The following is a 21,021-nucleotide window of genomic DNA, read 5'->3' on the forward strand; positions in this document are numbered from 1 at the left end:
AAGTGCCTTTTATTTGGAAAAATCCCTGTTCCGTTGCCTGCCCCTCCTCCATTTAAAGGGGTATCAACCAGATTCATTTTCCAATGGCTTCCTCAGGCTGTGACCAGGCCTTAGACATAGATTCAAGCTTTTATTTTGAAAAATTAGTGAGATTTTTTAAAACGCGTCAGGTGTTCTTTGATTAGTTGCTGCGTGCTAGAGATGAAGCTCGACATTTTCTTTCTCTGTAGTATTGAATAGGTTACCGTCCGGTTTAAATATGATCAATTATCTGTGTTAAAAACAACCTGAGAATTGATTATAAAAAAACGTTTGACATGTTTCTCCGAACATTACGGATACGTTTTGGAATTTTCGTCTGCCTTTCAGGACCGGAACGAGCTTGTGGTTTTCTGAACAAAACCAAATGGCGGTTTTTGGTTATACTAACTAAACTGGGAGTCTCGTGAGTGCAAACATCCGAAGATTATCAAAGGTAAGCGATTCATTTTATTGCTTTTCTGACTTTCGTGACCAAGCTAATTTGGGGCTAGCTGTTCTTACTGTTTTGTCTAGTGATTGATAAACTCACAAACGCTTGGATTGCTTTCGATGTAAAGAATATTTTCAAAATCTGACACGATAGGTGGATTAACAACAAGCTAAGCTGTGTTTTGGTATATTTCACTTTTGATTTCATGATTATAAATATTTGTAGTATTATTTTTGAATTTGGCACTCTACAATTCAGCGGTTGTTTACGAAAATGATGCCGCTAAAGGGATCCGTGCGGCAAGAAGTTAATAGTCACAGTGGGAACAAATCCCCTATACACTTCCAGATGAACGCAGTCATCATGTCCGTGTATACGTCAATGTCATTCTCAGAGGCTACCCGGAACATATCCCAGTCTGCGTGATCAAAACATTCTTGAAGCATGGATTCCGATTGTTCAGACCAGCATTGAATAGACCTTAGCACGGGTACTTCCTGTTTGAGTTTTTGCCTATAGGAATGGAGGAGCAAAATGGAGTTGTGATCTGATTAGCTGTAGGGAGGGCAGGGGAGGGCCTTGTAGGCATCCCGGAAGCGGGAGTAGCAGTGGTCGAGCGTTTTAGCAGCGAGAGTACTACAGTCAATGTGTTGATTGGAACTTCGGTAGCATTTTCCTCAAATTTGCTTTGTTAAAATCCCCAGCTACAATAAATGCCGCCTCAGGATATGCGGTTTCCAGTTTGAACAAAGTCAAGTGTAGTTCCTTGAGGGCCATCGTGGTATCGGCTTGAGGGGGAATATACACGGCCGTGACTGTCACGCCCTGACCTTAGTATTCTATGTTTTCTGTATTATTTTGGTCAGGTCAGGGTGTGACGAGGGTGGGTGTGATTGTTTTCTATTGTCTAGGGTTTTTGTATGTCTAGGTGTCTGTGTGTAATCGAGGCATATGTAGGTCTATGGTGGCCTGAATTGGTTCCCAATCAGAGGCAGCTGTTTATCGTTGTCTCTGATTGGGGATCCTATTTAGGTTGCCATTTCCAGTTTGGTTTGTGGGTGATTGTCTATGTGATGTTGCATGTCAGCACTCGTGTCTTATAGCGTTCACATTCGTTTTTGTTATTTTGTATAGTTTGTTCAGTATTCTTTGTTATTAAAAGGAAGATGTATTATCATCACGCTGCGCCTTGGTCTCATCACTACGACGAACGTGACAGTGACTATAACTGGAGGGATAGGAACAAAGGCAAGTCGTATTCCTGGTCGTAATGCTGGTGAGTTCCCATCGCTCTTTTATACAAAAGTTATTTCTTGCTGTATGTAATAACACAAAAAACGTTCTGGCCTAATAATGTAAGACATTTCACACAAAAAAACTAAATACTACAAAGTTGCTTTGGAGCTAGAAGCAGAGCTGCCGTGTCTGTCGGCGTCATCTTGTTTGTGGTGTGGCAGGTGCTCATGGTGTGGTTTTAGGTCCATTTCCTGCGATGCACGGTCCTTTAGGACATACTGTTTGACATGGCAGGGATCAGGAATGATCCGGAATGAATGATTAATCAGCCACTTCGGGATAATGATAAAGAAAGACAAAAGCAATGTGTTTTAGACTATGCATTTTTTTAGGTTTCAACACACACAACAGACTGGAGACAGATGCCAAGACTTTCATAAATACACAATAAAATTCTCAAATGACATTTCAAGGCTGCGGAGGTGAGGTGAGGAGGCCTAGGAAGCTAAACTAACTGTTCCACTGTTCCCTCACACAGGAGAAATGAGTGCCAAGGCCTTGTAGACATCAGGGGCCTGTGATAAAAGACTCCAGAATACCAACACCTCTCCCTTCCTCCTCAGAGGTCTTAGTGTAGGGACTGGGAGTGGCAAAACGAGCTACTAAAGGTTGTCACTTAGGAATGGATTTGGTACAATACTCCTTCGCTAATTGCTGTAGTTGGGTGGGTGATAGTCACTGTGACATTTATTGACTTGATCTGGACAACAAATATGTTTGCCATTTAGATTTAATTTATAAATATCAACAAACATAACGTCATTCAATTACCACACACCCCTATGCCGCTGAGAAATGGGCAATTTTTCAGTGACCTGAAAAATAATAGGATATTGAAGCATCACAATACGATAAAGCAACATGTATTTTTGTTATTTGGCCTCCGTAAACCCGTAGACAAAGCAACCGTTGAACGCAGTTTCAGGCATTCAGCATATTTCAAGCTACAATAAATACATAATATGATTTAGACAAAAGGTATTACTGGGATATTTGTTAAGGTCTATCTGACCTGACAGCTCACTCAGTGACTACATGTCACACGGCACTTTATACTGCACCTGGCTCTCCAGGAAGCCCAGAGAGCCTATTGGGTCATAGACGAGTAGAAATAACAAAAGAGAGAGAGAGCGTAACAAAAGAGCGAGAGAAAGAGAGAAAAGAGAAAGAGAGAGAGAAGAAAGAGAGAGAGAGAAAAGAGAGAGAGAAAGTGAGAGAACGAGAGAAAGAGCAAGAGAGAGAGAGAGCGAGGGAGCAGGCAGGTAAGGGCTTTACTGAGAAGCGTGTTTATTCACTTCCTAGCAAAAAGGTTCCGTGCCCAGTAGACCCATTTAAAATGAAGTCAGCACAATAGAAAAATTGAACATTTCTTGGTCTTTGGTTGTTCCTCTACCGCAAAATGGACTAACTTTCATATATCCAGTATCCAGATATTTTAGTAACAAATAACATTTCACATTGGTGGAATCCACTTTTTGTGAAATGTAAATCCAGACAAGCACTGAAAAGGTATTGTTATACATTCTACTATTCACGGGTCAAGGAAGCTCAAAGCTTTTTTCTTTGAAATACATTTTAGGAACAGATCCTATAGAATTTTGTGGAGTACAGCATGTACTTGAATATGGTATACATCTCGGTCCTGCTAGAAAAACATGAATAGTGCAAAGAGAGATTAAGTATGAGTCAAAATGAGGACAGCAGCTATTTCAATTCTTAGCTGTTGTGATCAGCAAATCTGAGAGATGGTCTCTACTGTGTTCAGGAAAACAATACAAACAAACGACACAATGTCAGTAAGACCAATGCATTTTATATTGAGGTGAAACGTAAGTAGGCCTAATACGCATGCAGAAATATTGTTCATATTTGCATGCATACTACACCGTATAGGCCTACATAAGAAACCACAAGAGGGTACGTATTTCCAGTGTTAGGCCGATGTGTCACTGCATTTAGATATACTATAGGATAAAATTAGTAAAGGAAACAGTTTCACTTTTAATATTATGTTCAAGGCCGGTAAATAAACTGGTCACAATAAGGTAATCCACAAACTCCTCCACAAAACTTCACTCTAACCAAATACTTAAAAGTTGTGATCCAGCTACAGACACAGTACTGACATAGAACCATCCAAAACCAACTTCAATCACCTGGTGATACCCCAAAAACCAGCAGCTGGGTTTGATGGACCTAGTTAAATGTCAAGTACAAAGTAGTTCCTTTAAAGGAATGGAACGCCACAGATAGTTCATTCCCTAGCCTCTGCTCTGCTCTGCTGCTTCCTTCCTCCATCCAATGACAGCTCCCTGAAATACTTTTACTCAATTATGACAATTGGTTACTTTTTCCACCACTGGTGCCACCTACCTGCCTGCCTACTGTGTGGAGAAACTGTTTGAGTTTCTTCCCTCTGAAGGAACAACTTGTCATAATGAGCAGAACACAAATTACACATTTGGAACCCAGGTTTGTTCGCCAATGCATGGCTATTAAATTATTTTCCTTTTCCTCATTAAATACTCCCAAGGGCTATTTAGGCCCATTGTTGAAGTTCCAATGTGGAGCTGCTGGACACACATCACGACTCAGACAAGCTGTGCTTAGCTTTTCAATGTCATCGCCCAGAGCCTTATATTTATATCCAAATATAACACTGAGTTTACAAAACATTAAGAGCGCCTTCCTAATATTGAGTTGTACCTCAATAAGTCAGGGAATGGACTCTACAAGGTGTCGAAAGTGTTCCACATGGATGCTGGCCCATGTTGACTCCAATTTTTCTCATAGTTGTGTCAAGTTGACTGGATGGCCTTTGGGTGGTGGACCATTCTTGATACACAGGGGAAACTGTTGATTATGAAAAACATACCCTGTTCAAAGGCACATACATGTTTTGTCTTGCCCATTCACCCTCTGAATGGCACACATACACAATCCATGTCTCACTTGTCTCAAGGCTTAGAAATCATTTTTTAACCTGTCTTCCCTTCATCTACACTGATTGAATTGACAAGTGACATCAATAAGGGATCATCATTTTCACCTGGATTCACCTGGTCAGTCTATGTCATGGAAAGAGCAGGTGTTCTTAATGTTTTGTACACTCAGTGTATATAAGGCTTTTATATTCTAATATAAGGCTTTTTTATTCTAATATAAGGCTTTTATATTCTAATTTATGGCTTTTATATTCCAATATAAGGCTTTTATATTCTAATATAAGGCTTTGGCATGGGCCATTCCCATTGTGTAGTGGAGAACTTTGAGCAGAGCAGTGTACAATAGGGAGTTTAAGCAGAAAAGTGGCTTACCGGTCCAAAGCTGTTGCTGTCCAGACTGTGGCCTTGATGGTCCCCCTGGATCCAAAAGTGGCCGTCAGCAACTCTCAGATAGAGGTTTTTATAGCCAAGCGTCCTGGAGGGAGAGGGAGGGCGGAGGTTTGGATCAACACATTTGGATCAACACATTAGCCAGTTTTACAACCCAAATTTACTTCAGAACCTAGCTATAAAAGAAAGGCAGTCATTAACATTTATTGAGCTACAGGCTCAATTGAAAACCACAAAAAAATTTGACAAATATTTTAGAGTCGAGAATATAGTTAGTCTATATACAGTACATCTGCATTTAGGAAATTGTCATTTAGTTTCATTATGGTTCATTACCTTTTTACTAAATCATCCATCTGCCAGTCGTCCTTTCATATGCTCCCTTTAGGTAACAATCTAATCAGATGACAAGGACAAACTGAACGAAGACAAAACATGCTTGTGTGTAATGACTAATGAGATTTTTTTTGTTTATTTTTATTTAACCTTTATTTAACTAGGCATGTCAGTTAAGAACAAATTATTATTTACAATGACGGCCTACCAGAAGAGAAAATGCCTATATATATGTAGGACAAAACACACATCACGACAAGAGAGACACCACAACACTACATAAAGAGAGACCTAAGACAACAACAGCATGGCAGCAACACATGAAGACACAACATGCCAGCAGCACAAAACATGGTACAAACATTGTTGGGCACAGACAACAGCACAAAGGGCAAGAAAGTAGAGACAACAATACATCACGCGAAACAGCCACAACTGTCAGTAAGAGTGTCCATGATTGAGTCTTTGAATGAAGAGATGGAGATAAAACGATCCAGTTTGAGTGTTTTTTGCAGCTGAACTGAAAAGACAAGTGACTCATGGATGTGTGTGCTTTGGGGACCTTTAACAGAATGTGACTGGCAGAACGGGTGTTGTATGTGGATGATGAGGGCTGCAGTAAGCGTCTCAGATGGGGGGAGTGAGGCCTAAGAGGGTTTTATGAATAAGCTTCAACCAGTGGACAGAATATGGACAGGATAGCTCACTCCCTTAGGTCTAGTGTCTGATTGTTCTTCCAAATGGAACACTACTCCCTCTATAGAGCCTATCGGCCCCTAGTTTCCTGGCAATTTCTCTCATGGAATAGCCTTCATTTCTCAAAACAAGAATAGACTGACGAGTTTCAGGGGAAAGTCTTTGTTTCTGGCCATTTTGAGCCTGTAATCGAACCCACAAATGCTGATGCTCCAGATACTCAACTAGTCTAAAGAAGGCCTGTTTTATTACTTTTTTAATCAGAACCAACTAGTCTAAAGAAAGCCAGTTTTATTGCTTTTTTAATCAGAACAACAGTTTTCAGCTGTGCTAACATAATTGCGAAAGGGTTTTCTAATGTCAATTAGCCCTTTAAAATTATAAACTTGGATTAGCTAACAAAACGTGCCATGTGAACACAGGAGTGATGGTTGCTGATAATGGGCCTCTGTACGCCTATGTAGATATTCCATAAACAATCTGCCGTTTCCAGCTACAATAGTCATTTACAACATTAACAATGTCTACACTGTATTTCTGATCAATTTGATGTTATTTTAATGGACAAAAAATGTGCTTTACTTTAAAAAATAAGGACATTTCTAGTGACCCCAAACTTTTGAACGGTAGTGTATCTTTTTTAAAGGGAATAGGGTGCCATTTGGGACATAACCTCTGTTTGATCAGTTCCCCTACAGACTAGTTAAGCTTCAACTATTTTGCCTCTCATCGCCTTTGTGAGGAGTGAGGACAGGTTGGTACACACGATTAATCACCTGGGTACTTTGCTGTGACTAGTGTATGGTTCATCACAGGAACGTTGTAAATTATGGGAGAAATTACTTTTTAAATGACAATTCTTCTCCTATTCCTTTCTAGGTCAATGTTACAGGAGCCTATCTGACTACTCTTTAGACCTGGGAAGTCAAACTCATTTTGGCCTGGTGGCCGCATTCAGTTTACAACGAGGTCCAGAGGACTGAACTGAAAAGTGGTTATATTTCCATGCAGTCAAAATTTGCACAAAATATTCCTCAATATTCTATCATTTTTTTTGCAAATCATATGCTCCCTGACTGTCTAGCTTTCATTTTGGTGATTATCAGTGAGCTGGACACAGTCAAGAAACTGTATGAATGTAGGTCCATTATAATTTCCACAGTTTCGATTTAGTTTTAATCATTTGAAAGTTTAGTTTGCCTATCCCCCCAAAAATGTAACAAAATACAAATACATAAAAAATGTATACCAAATTTTTGGTTTGTTTTATATATATTTATATTATGTTTGACACCACTGCTTTAGACCTTGGGACAAAAATATTGATTTGGCTGCTGGGAAAACTAAACTTAATGTCTGTTCTTCAGCAAACTGAGGTTCAGTGAATTTAAATGTCAGGGGTTAGGTCTACATACAGTATCTGAACACAACCAACACAAGAACATACTACTGGCTCCTTCAAAATCTAGTGATCATACTGTATGCTTTAGAATACTTTAAAAGTAGGGCAAATCTTATCTGTAGTGTCAGGGTATGCGTGAAGGGCTGTAGGAAGTCAAGTGCAGGAGAGCAGATATTTGGTAGCAAACTGGAGCCTTTTATTTGGCGAATCAAAAGCACACGGCACAAACGAACACGAAATACAAATACGGGTTGAACATAACCCAGCGCAACCAGCCTAACGTGCGCCTACATGAAAACAGATCAACAATACCACACAAAGACATGGGGGAAACAGAGGGTTAAATACACAACCAATAAGGAGGGAAATGAGAACCAGGTGTGTGGGAAAATGAGACAAAACAAATGGAAAATAAAAAATGGACCGGCGATGGCTAGAAGACCGGCGACGTCGACCGCCGAACACCGCCCGAACAAGGAGAGGCATCGACTTCGGTAGAAGTCGTAACAGTAGACTAGTCTGCAGTTACACTTTATTAAACCATCTTCCTTTATAAGCAGTGTTCATATACATGTATTAGCCTAATAAATTCATATTCATTGGGGCATACACTACATACTTATAAATACTTTATCAAATGGTTTATTAATGAACATTACTATAAAGTGTTCAGCTACCCCTGATAGGTTCAGGAAAAAGAACAGTTTTGTGGGAAGACAAAAACAGGATTCATCCCATATGGCACCGTATTCCCTACATAGTGCACTACTTCTGACCAGAGCTCTATGGGTCCTGGTCAAAAGTAGAGCACTAAATAGGGAATAGGGTGCCCTTTGGGACGCAAGCACAATTTCATTTTAATGTGAATATACAGACTCCTGTATTAATGCTATTAGCATGCAACTCGCTTCCCGGCAGTGTCTAGCAGTTACAAAGGGTTGGGGAGATTCAGGAGTTCAGGAGTTTGGGGGAGATTTTCAGACAGTCTCAGCGTTGAGTTGTCTTAAATATTTATGCTCCCTAACTCTACTATCAGTGCTGTGGCTTTAAACAGTAGCTGCCTGGTACAGTGGCGGTTGGATGGGGTAGGCATACAGGGCACAGATACACATGATAATGGACATATAAAACACGATAATGATGACAATGATGATGATGGCGATGATGACGATGTGTGACAGCTTGAGGTGAATTAGACAGGTTAAGTCAAATTTAGGCCTGGTTCCAATATCCACACTAGAATGAATAGCAATGAGAATGTGTTAGGCATGCATCCTAAGTGGTATGCTAGCATGGACATGGGAACACAGCCATAGTCTTGTTCACCAGCCATGTGTCTCACAGCCTGCCTGGCACCCCAGATTGAGTTGTTCTGTTCCTTCTTTGAACACCAGTATCTACCTCCAGATAGCTACAGATGTAGGATCTTAATTTGAACACCCTGTTACAGGAGAACTGCTGAAATTTGTATTTTCCTCTTTGAAATTTCTGACTTGATTTTCCCTTACGAAAAATGTATCAAGGCCTACAAACATTTTCATAATTTCCTGTTGCTACAAAATTATTTTCCTGCTGTACCAAACTGACTCAAATTAAGATTATACATCTGTATTCCTCATACACTTTAAATTAATATAAATTTCCTCTCAATGTACAGTATATATCCCAGTCATCAGCTTTACAGCTTCGCAACAATTTCCCTGACAATATAGCGGCGTAACACTTGGGCTTTCTGGGGTATTTAAAGCCGTGATTAGATTGTAACACATGATTTATGTCCCTATATATCTCTGAGGAGGAGCTAAGCTCAGAGACACACACACACACACACACACACACACACACACACACACACACACACACACACACACACACACACACACACACACACACACACACGCACACACACACACTGAGGGCTGTAATTGGCTGAGAGGCCTCATCCTCTGTCAGGCAGAGAAGACAGTCTCTCTGTGCATGGCGAGATTAAAACCATAGCTGTGATTTATAGCATGGCTGGCCCCAAAGGCAACACACACACAGCGACCATCCCACCGCCCCCCGTCAGCCATCAAACCCCCATGTTAATTATTCCACTATCTCCTCCCAGGCAATACAAGTGACCTGTAATTTGTTCAGTGGCGCCCATCACAAATTGTTGCCAGAGTGAATTACATGGCGACAATGTGTTATGAGTAGTGGCACCCGCCTCTGTCTAATTCTCCCAATGTCATTTCAATTAGAGCTCCACTGACTATCAACCGTTCGCTTTGGCTACTGCCGAGATTAGAAAGCCTGGCTAGACTACACTCAGTGTTTCAGGGGAATGAATGTAATGAATGTCTTTGCAACTTTGCAAAATTAACTTCACTAGGTCACATACTGTATTTCCATTGTACTGTAACTAAGGCTCTGGTAAATTTCTTCATAAACCGGGAGGTCCGTATTTCCATAGTTCTTCCAGCTTTGGAGGACGTCTTAGTAACAACCAAGCCTGAGCCTTGTATTTGAATTCACCCTAGCAAAGCAGCTGTGACGGAATATAGACAATCCACCCTCTGATCAACAAAAGAGGTAATAGTCCTTGGTGGCCAATTCCCCCTGCTGCTCATAACAGTCACAATGGTAATAATTTTGTGTGTGTGTGTGTGTGTGCGTGTGTGTGTGGGTTTGTGTGTGTGTACCTTTTCAGTGTGGCCATCACTGAGTGTGACTTCCCTGTCACCTTGAAGGAGAACACTGGGAGGAGTTGTTATATGTAACGAGTCATGCAGCCACTACCACCTTAGACAAAATGAACCTGTCCCGAGTCACAACTCATATAGCCACTACTACCACCTAAGACAACATGGACCTGTTCCGAGGCACAACTCATATAGCCACTACCACCTTAGACAAAATGGACCTGTCCCGAGTCACAACTCATATAGCCACTACTATCACCTTAGACAACATGGACCTGTCCTGAGACACAACTCATATAGCCACTACCACCTTAGACAAAATGGAATTGTCCTGAGACCCAAATCATATAGCCACAACTTTCACCTAAGACAACATGAACCTGTCCTTAGTTACAACTCATTTAGCCACTACTACCACCTTAGACAACATGGAACTGTCCTGAGACATAACTCATATAGACATAAAGTCAAGACCCAAGTGTCATATCTTGAAAATTTGAACTTTCTTTCCAAAATGTATCACCATCTAAAAAAGTGCTTTCTGCACAGTTTTTCAAAATTCTTTTGATTTTTTTGTCAATTATACATGTATAAGAACTGTAGGAACATACCTTTGTCATATTTTATTGAGCTGTCCATAAGGCATATGTTTTGTCCATTTGCAATATGCTATCATAGGAAGTCAAAAGTCGAAGTTAAAAGTCAGCAAACCATTGCCAAATGCAATAAGAAATGTCCAAATGCAATATATAAGTATTGAAGGTGACAAATCAGGATGTTAACTTCTTATGGCTGCAAGCTCGAAGCCGGGCACAATATGACAACAGCCACTTCAAGTGCAGGGCGCGAAATTCAAAATATATATTTTTGAAATATTTAACTTTCACACATTAACAAGTCCAATGCAGCATTTGAAAGATAAACATCTTGTGAATCCAGCCAACATTTATTTTTTATTTCACCTTTATTTAACCAGGTAGGCAAATTGAGAACACGTTCTCATTTACAATTGCGAGCTGGCCAAGATAAAGCAAAGCAGTTCGACACATACAACAACACATAGTTACACATGGAGTAAAACAAACATACAGTCAATAATACAGTGAAAATAAGTCTATATACAATATGAGCAAGTGAGGTGAGATAAGGGAGGTGAAGGCAAACAAAATATATATATAAATAAATAAAAAAATATATAAAAAGACCATGGTGGCGAAGTAAATACAATATAGCAAGTAAAAAAATAACACTGGAATGGTTGGTTTGCAGTGGAAGAAGGTGCAAAGTAGAGATAGAAATAATGGGGTGCAAAGGAGCAAAATAAATAAATACAGTAGGTAAAGAGGTAGTTGTTTGGGCTAAATTATAGATGGGCTATGTACAGGTGCAGTAATCTATGAGCTGCTCTGACAGATTTTTAAAATGTTTTACAGCGAAAACACCACGTATATTTATGTTAGCTCACCACCAAATACAAAAAAGGACAGACATTTTTCACAGCACAGGTAGCATGCACAAAGCCAACCTAACTAACCAAGAACCAACCAAACTAACCAAGAAACAACTTCATTAGATGACAGTCTTATAACATGTTATACAATAAATCTATGTTTTGTTCGAAAAATGTGCATATTTGAGCTATAAATCAGTTTTACATTGCAGCTACCATCACAGCTACCGTCAGAAATGTCACCGAAGCAGCCAGAGTAATTACAGACACCAACGTCAAATACCTAAATACTCATCATAAAACATTTCTGAAAAATACATGGTGTACAGCAAATGAAAGACAGGCGTCTTGTGATTCCAGCCAATATTTCCGATTTCTTAAGTGTTTTACAGCGAAAACACAATATAGCATTATATTAGCTTACCACAATAGCCAGAAACACAAGCCATTACCCAGCAGCAAAAGTTAGCGATCATAACAAACCAGCAAAAGATATATAATTTTTGACTAACCTTGACAAGCTTCATCAGATGACAGTCCTATAACATCAGGTTATACATACACTTATGTTTTGTTCGAAGATGTGCATATTTAGAGCTGAAATCAGTGGTTATACATTGTGCTAACGTAGCATCTTTTTCCCACAACGTTCGGATATTTTTCTGGCACTCACATATTCTGACCAAATAACTATTCATAAACATAACTAAAAAATACATGTTGTATAGGAAATGATAGATACACTAGTTCTTAATGCAATCGCCGTGTTAGAATTCTAAAAATAACTTCATTACGATATGCAGTTTACGTTATGGCGAGATCGTGCCCAAAACCTGGCCGCAAACTACTAGTTCACATGTACGACAGATATATGAAATAACATCATAAAATGGGTCCTACTTTTGCTGATCTTCCATCAGAATGTTGTACAAGGGGTCCTTTGTCGGGAACAATCGTTGTTTGGATTTAGAATGTCCTCTTCTCCAGTCAATTAGCATGGAAAGCTAGCAAAGTGGCGCTAAGCTCTCCTTCGTGAACAAACGCAGACAACGCAACACGCCTAACGTCCCGAAAAAATGTCAATAATCTAATAAAACTATATTGAAAAAACATACTTTACGATGATATTGTCACATGTATCAAATAAAATCAAAGCCGGAGATATTAGTCGTCCATAACGACAGCTTATCAGAAGGCAAATCCAGGTCCCTTCACGCGCTCTCCAGAAAACAGGAAACTGGTGACACGTCATACAAAGAGCTTTTGTTCGACCCCAGATCAAGTTATTCACTCCATTTCTTCTCTCGCTGCCTGTCGACATCTAGTGGAAGACGTATGAAGTGCATGTATTCTAATAAATATCAAGGACCTTTATAGGCAGGCCCTAGAAGAGAGCATCGATTTCAGATTTTCCACTTCCTGTCAGGAAGTTTGCTGCAAAATGAGTTCTGTTTTACTCACAGATATAATTCAAACGGTTTTAGAAACTAGAGAGTGTTTTCTATCCAATAGTAATAATAATATGCATATTGTACGAGCAAGAATTGAGTACGAGGCCGTTTGAAATGGGCACCTTTTATCCGGCTACTCAATACTGCCCCTGCAGCCCAAACAGGGATACGGGATCAAGTCCATTTGCCATATATGATCATAGGAAGTCGGGTTCCGAACCCAAAAGTTAGTGAACCATGTCCAAATGGCATTAATACTGCACAAATGATATATATCACTATGTTAAGCCCTGAATCAGCCTAGAACAGGTATTTGTAATGTATGATGAGAGAGAAGTGGGACTCTGACTTTTTGAAAAACTTCCAAAATGACCTTATTGGATGGGCACGGGTCGGGAGTGCTCCCTACCCAGCTGTGGAGCCCTTTCACCCCCCTAAATGCATTAAAAAACATTTTTAAAATGGGCTCCTGGTGACCCGTTCCGATCACCAGGTGCAAGGCTGTTCATTTGCGATATGTTTCAATGGGCTCAAATGCTCAAAATACTGCAGAAATGTGAAATTGACTGGCCCGATGAACTCGGGATGGCCGGGCAGTGATAGTGGTACCTCTAAATCGCTCAATGGTGACATGCGAAAGAAGTGGAACTCTGTTGTTGTTTTTATTTCTAAGGGGAAAAACATCCAAAATGACCAGGGGCGTCCCCTATTAGATGGGCACGGGTGGGGGGTGCTCCCAACCCAGCCGTGGACCCCTTGCACCCTCCTAAAGGCATTCAAAACCATTTATAAAATATGCTCCTGGTAATCTGTTCCAATCACCAGGAACACGGCTGTCCATTTGCAATATGTTTTAATGGGCATTTACCCTCACAAATTTGACATGCTCAAAAATACTGCAGAAATACGAAATTGACTGGCCCGATGAACACGAGATGGCCTGGCAGTGATAGTGGATCCTCTCCATCGCTCGTTGTTTTGATTTCGGGTGGGTGCTCCCTACCCAGCCGTGGACCCCTTGCATCCTCCTAAAGGCATTCAAAACAATGTAAAAAATGTGTTCCTGGTAGCCCGTTATTATCACCAGGCGCACAGTTGTCCCTTTGCGATATGTTTCAATGGGCATTTACCATCACGAATTTGACATGCTCAAAATACTGCAGAAATGTGAAATTGACTGGCCCGATGAACTCGGGATGGCCGGGCAGTGATAGTGGTTCCTTTCCATCGCTAGATATGTTGATTTCATCATGTCCATTTTGTGATGGCGGAAAAAGATTGTTGTTGTTGATCGCTCCCCTCAAACAAAAGCATGGCATTTCTTCTCTGTAATAGCTATTTTAAATCGGAAAACGCAGTTTGATTACCAATATTCTAATCTTTTGGAGGATGTAAGACACTTGTATTTTCAAGAATGTTTAATGTTACGATGTTGTATTTCTAGTTTGTCGCTCTGCAATTTCCCTGGATGTTGTCAAATCGATCCCGTTAACGGGATTTGATCCACAAGAAGTTTTTATCCACTTCCGGTTGCTCCAGGAAGCTTAGAATCAACACAGGTAGTCCTCATAGTGACCGGATGGATTGTCATCGAAGACAGTTGATATGGCATTCATAACCCACATAGGCTTCAGGTTGAATTTAGAAGAGCAGGCAATGTATTCCTATGGGGAGAGATGTCATTGTAAACTGTGAGATGAAAAACCCTGTTTTCAATGTTAAGGGTTATTGCCACACAGTCAAGGTTAGGCTTGCACAGATCGGGAGGACATTAGGAACATTCCTGTGGTTGAACCATAACGGTTCCGCCGCTGTCCCCCAAAAGCATCTGAAATTTAGGGACAGGCTTCATATTGGGCCTACTTTTTTTCACAGTCGCTGCGCTCAGAGCGAGCTACAGTCAAGCGTCTCGTTGAACTCGGCACGGTCTAGAGACTATGGTGATGCCATTTTTAGTGTTGATTTCAGTCTGTCATTTTGGTGATGGTAAATCAATGTTTAAACATATTGCAAATGTACAAAAGTCAGCCAGAAAGTCAGCATCCATCAATCAATTAGATATCATTCTGACACCAAACTGATATCATCTGACACCAAACCCACTTTTTCCAACTCGTTTAGAAGCCAACAATCACATATTTCAGAGCAGGCCTATAATTCAAAGCACCTTCAGTTTAATTCAGGCTGCAGGGTGAATATTGAAAAAACTGGAAAATATGTGCACATTTTCAAACGGCCTCTTAAGAAATTTTTTATTTTACAATATGCATATATTTACTACTGTTGGATAGATAACAGTCTATAGTTTCTAAAAAGGTTTGAATTATTTCTCTAAGTCGAACAGAAATATTTTTACAGCCATTTTCCCAGCCGAATTGAGATTTCCAAAATGCGATGTGTCTCTTTAAGACCTTGTCTATAAAAGGTCATTACACTTAGGACCGTAGAAACACGTCACACGCCTTCATCAGGGTGTAATGCGGAAGTGAGAATTGAAAGGAGTCGAATATCTCGTCCATGGACTGAATACCACACCTTCTTGTGAGACCTGCGCAGTTAAAAAAAAATTCCGGGCGCGAAGCAGAATTTGGTCTCGGCTACTGGAAGAAGGTCGATAACGGTGAATATGATCTCTGACTTCGATATTATTTGATACATGTCACAAAATCATCCTAAAGTATGTTTTTTCAATATACTTTAATTATATTATTGCAATTTATTCTGGACTTTAGACGTGATGTTTTGGAAGAATGTTTTGAAGACAGAAAGTTTAGCGCCGCATAGCCGTGGTGCTTGCTAACCAAAGAGGGAAATATTTCGTTCTGGAACCCAACTAAAGACTGTACTGGACATTGGACCCCGTTACAACATTCTGATGGAAGATCAACAAAGATAAGGACCCAATTTGGGATGCTTTTTCATATATCTGTCGAACTGTTGTATGCTAACTCTGCTAACTGTGCTAGGCTAGCGCTTGACTAGAATCAATGCTGCCTTATGCTAGCTTATGTTGTTAGCTAATATAACGATATATTGTGTTTTCGCTGTAAAACACTTCAAAAATCGGAAATATTGGCTTTATTCACACGATATCTGTATTTCATTAGCTATCCACCATATGTTTTTCTGAAATGTTTTATGAGGTGTAATTAGTAGTCGACGTTGGTGTATGTATTTTCTCTGGCTACTCCCGTCTGGATTCAGACTGTAGCTATGTGGTAGCATTTATGGTAGCATCAATGTAAAACTGATTTATAGCTAAAATATGCACTTTTTATGAACAAAACATAGATTTATTGTGTAACATGTTATATGACTGTCATCTGAGGTAGTTTTTTCTGGGTTCTTTAGGTTGGTTTTAGTTTATTTTGGTTGGCTTGTGCATGCTACTTGAATCATAATTCATACATCATAATCATATTCATACGTGTCTGTCCACTTTTGTATTTGGTGGTGAGCTAACATAAATATATGTGGTGTTTTCTCTGTAAAACATTTAAAAAATCAGACATGTTGGCTGGATTGACAAGATGTTTATCTTTCAAATGCTGTATTGGACTTGTTAATGTGTGAAAGTTAAATATTTAAAAAAAATAGATTTTGAATTTCGCGCCCTGCAGCTGTTGTCATTTTCGTTCCGACATCGGGTTTGCAGCCCAAACAGGTTAATTGGTGCTGAAAATCCACTTTTTCCGTGCGTTGCGACGGGGTCCTTGAAAGAGCTATCGGACAGAAACGTTGGGGTCCATCTCTATGGGCCGAGGAGGTTTCAATGCACCTAGTCTTGCGACTCTGGGACTTTTCTAAATGTCCATTGATCAGTCAGTTCAGTCTGACTATAGCAGTGGGAAAGTAATAGATTACAAAGTACTCAACAAATTTCAGTACTGGAAAGTGTATAGTATTCCAAGAGTATACCATTTGAGTCCTGAGAAGAAAAACATTAACACTGCTAACTGACAGAGTAGATGAGTAGGATAGCTAAATCCAGAGCCATGAAGGTGCTGTGTGCTAATGTGAGGCCCAGTCCAGGATGGTTAAAGTGGTGGGGGGACAATAGGCACTAGTGTCCAGCATGCCTGCTATGGTATGGAAGGTTACTATAGGCAACACCTTTTCAGTGCAGACCTGCAAAATCCCTCGTGTGGTGGGGTTTTCTCTCAGGAGTGATGTCATCTTGGCACAAGCTTTCTTTTGAAAGGTCACCAGTGGCATATGATGGGTTTTTCCCAGTGGTCTTCCCCCCAGACCCCACTCCCTCCCTATCCCAGTGGTCCTCTTTCCTGGACTGCACCTTCTCCCTATCCCAGTGGTCCTCTCACCCAGACCCCACTCCCTCCCTATCTCAGTGGTCCTCTCTCCTGGACCCCAATCCCTCCCTACCCCAGTGGTCCTCTCTCCTGGACCCCAATCCCTCCCTATCCCAGTGGTCCTCTCTCCTGGACCACACTCCCTCCCTATCCCAGTGGTCCTCTCTCCTGGACCACACTCCCTCCCTATCCCAGTGGTCCTCTCTCCTGGTCATTTTTGCGATGGTCAAAATTTATTGAAGTTATTGCAAATATACGAGGCTGTTTCTAGGTCTGATAACCTTCTAGAGCCACATAACTCACCATGCACTATCGTCATGAACTCTAGAACAGGTTTCTAAAGTTTCAGAGCTCTAGGTCTGACGGTTCTTTGACAGTTAGAACGAAGGTAACTGTTGCAGGCTCTGCGTGTCTTTAAGCCCCACACTGTCACTCCATCCTTGCAGTGTGTGTGTGAGTTTTTCTTGGAAATCTGTTGGGAGAAATTACTGATTTACATAGGAAGTTTTGGAAAGATCTGACCTTTTCAACCCTTCGAAACAACCCCTATGCCCCCGATTTAAGGTACTTCCTGTTGGCACAGGAAGCTGAAAGTAAACACATATCCTCATTGGGGTAGGCTTTTACAGAATCCTACGTGTTAAGTATTTACGTTTAAAACTGACTTATTTACAGAGGGTTGAATGAGTGTGTGTTATTTCAGAAAATCACAGAAAATCTCAGAAATCACATAGAGCTCCGAAACCCGCCTTAACACGCCGCAACTGGATCTGTAACTTTTTGGAAAACCCCCCAAATTTCTTTGACCATCATCAATTGTACATTGTACAATTTCTCGTAAATTACAATAGATAAAATGCTGGTTCTTTTTTTCCTGACACCGGAGGTTCATGTATTTTGACGTGAAGTGGTCAAATTAGCGCTCTATTTTTGTTTTTGACCTTTAATCCCAGAAAAATGGCCTTAACTGAAAAAGCGTTGAAGTGTCGACGCCATCTTGTTTCTGGGCTAACAGACCATTAGTCCAAACCTATGCTCACCAAGTTTTGTCTTCGAAGTCGTTTCCGTTTTGGAAAAATTGCCATGTCATGATTGGTGTTGTTTTGTACATTTGCAATAAGTAGCCATTCACCATCTGGTGGAATTTACAGGGACAGCAGAAAAATAACAAAAATTTGAAAATGTTATAAAACGGAAACCGAATGTCCAAGTGACTTCATTAGATTACTTCCCGGAAGATCTGGCCCTGGTGCACAGCCCGACGCTGTCTGCGAATTTTAAAAACATTCGCGGACGTCTAGTGAGGGTCCGTACATTTGCAATATGGAGATCCTCATCGATCATACAGCAAATGCCGAAAAGGGCCCTTCATGTATGGAAGTCTTCACATAGGAAGTCTTCACATAGGCCTTTAATCAGTGATTCTATTTTTATTTTAGACATCCTTTGTGTTTTAAGTTTGATTTGATAAAGCTATGGGGAAAGAGCTCGTTCTGTACGTACTTAATGAAGTCTTCCTCCCGGGCTATGACCCTCTTGATGATCTTCTGCTGGGGGTTCTTGGGATACTGTCACGTTCTGACCTTAGTTCCTTTTTTATGTCTTTATTTTGGTTTGGTCAGGGTGTGAGTTGGGGTGGGCATTCTATGTTGTTTTTCTATGTTTTCCATTTCTGTGTTTGGCCTGGTATGGTTCTCAATCAGAGGCAGCTGTCGATTGTTGTCTCTGATTGAGAATCATACTTAGGTAGCCTGTTTTCCCCATTTTGGTTGTGGGTGATTGTTTTCTGTTTTGTGCGTATTCCTTACAGAACTGTTTCGTTTTCGTTCTCGCTCTTTATTATTTTTGTCATTTCAGTGTTCAGTTTATTTTGTTTATAAATATGAACACTTACCACGCTGCACCTTGGTCCTCTTCTCCTTCACCAGACGAAAGCCGTTACAGATACCTGGAACACACACAATAAATTATATCAATAAATATATTTGATAAAGATACAGCTATGAGATCATAATAAAACCATGATCACCAAATACACAGAGAAGAAAAATAAATACAAGTTTTATGTCTTTTACGTCTGTACTGTAAAGCGACCCTATTTACTCTAGTCTACTCTTCAATAAAAATAACATAAAAAAGACCCTATTCACAACAGTAGACGGAACTAGAATCAGTGTACCTCCCCAGCAGTAGACAGAAACGTACTATACTGCAGTGAACATTGTGTAGGGTTCAGGTACCAGGATATCACTCCTCCACTCATATCACTGTCTTCCCTCTCTTTCCTCTCCATCTCTCAGCAAGTGAACCTCACAACACAGCGGAACACAAACAAACAGTAGCAGCACTATGCTCATCCACAGCCCATGGTAGAGAAAGATTGTTCACTTTGTTTCTAATTAACCCTTCAAGTCCTACTCTAGTCTCCTCTTCAGCTCATTTAACACCTGAACATCTCAATAGGTGATCCAGGTATCCTCATGACACAGCACAAGCTCCTCTATTGTTCCTCAAGCAAGGGGGAGGCCGATGACATCAGAGGGCACCATCAGACCAACTCCTTGAATGTCCTACTCCTTGAAGTTTGCAGTTGTGTAAAAAAAACAAAGTTTGTTTTACCCTTTCGTGTGTGTACTTTACTGTATTTATACTCAGAATATCACTTTTCAATAGGAAAAGTGTATTTTTTAATCGCTGGAGGACATCTATAATAATTCAAAATACCGCAATGCTCAGTTAATGAATTCTATGACCATTAACAACACTGCAATGACCTCCTTTGCCAAGCAACAAACTGCTTCTGCGTGGCCAACAGAGAACAAGATTAACTTTGATATCGACAATGACTGTTCTTTTTGAGGAAGTACAAAGCAATGGCATCCACATTCCGGATACAAAATAAGTTTAATAATTGGGTAATATAGAAAAGATATGTAATTGTTTTCTCTCTCGCTTGGGTGTGCTGTTCAAGGCCATGATCAATAGCATTGTAATTATTAAAACTTATGGGCTTCTATTCCAGCCAATAGATATATGACTGTGAGGGTACCAGGGAGCCAGAGGTACAAAGGTGTTCAGTTCAGAGTGTCTGGCCAAATGATGGACACAAAGGCATTGAATAATGACCTGCAGAAACCGCACCATGTTAAACGCTGCCTTCAAATCCCCCGGAGATTCAAACCCGAAATGCCAGTCTTAATAAGAAGCCACATCCATTCGCCATCTCTCCCTCCCATGTTCTCTCACTCAGTCTCCCTCTATCACTCTCTTTTTAACAAACAAACAGACAGACACATACACACTCTCTCTGTCACTCCTTTCCTCCTACTCTCTCCCACACATACACACACATTTGGTCTCTTCCTCCCTCCTTCTTCCTCAGGGATACAGGGGATCATGACTGATAGACAGCCCGCTCAGCCAATCAGAATTACTAGCAGCTCCAAGAACAGAGCCTGCGATCTGAAGAGGGATTGGACTGTGTGTGTATGTGTGTATGTGTTATTAATGACGGTGGAGCTGGCAGCACCGGAGCGGAGTGATGGTTGATCAGCTGAGTGATCTGCTCTCTAACTGCGCTGGAGAAAAG

General features: G+C 40.5%; 1 pseudogene; it reads right to left on the reverse strand.

Annotated features, from left to right (window-relative positions):
• Nucleotides 1-1,857: 1,857 nt before the first annotated feature.
• Nucleotides 1,858-21,021, reverse strand: part of LOC129862956 (mitochondrial inner membrane protease subunit 2-like) — a 194,465-nt pseudogene continuing 175,301 nt past the window's right edge.

The sequence above is a fragment of the Salvelinus fontinalis genome, chromosome 9 (genome assembly GCF_029448725.1).
Source record: "Salvelinus fontinalis isolate EN_2023a chromosome 9, ASM2944872v1, whole genome shotgun sequence".
Taxonomy (NCBI): Eukaryota; Metazoa; Chordata; class Actinopteri; order Salmoniformes; family Salmonidae; genus Salvelinus; species Salvelinus fontinalis.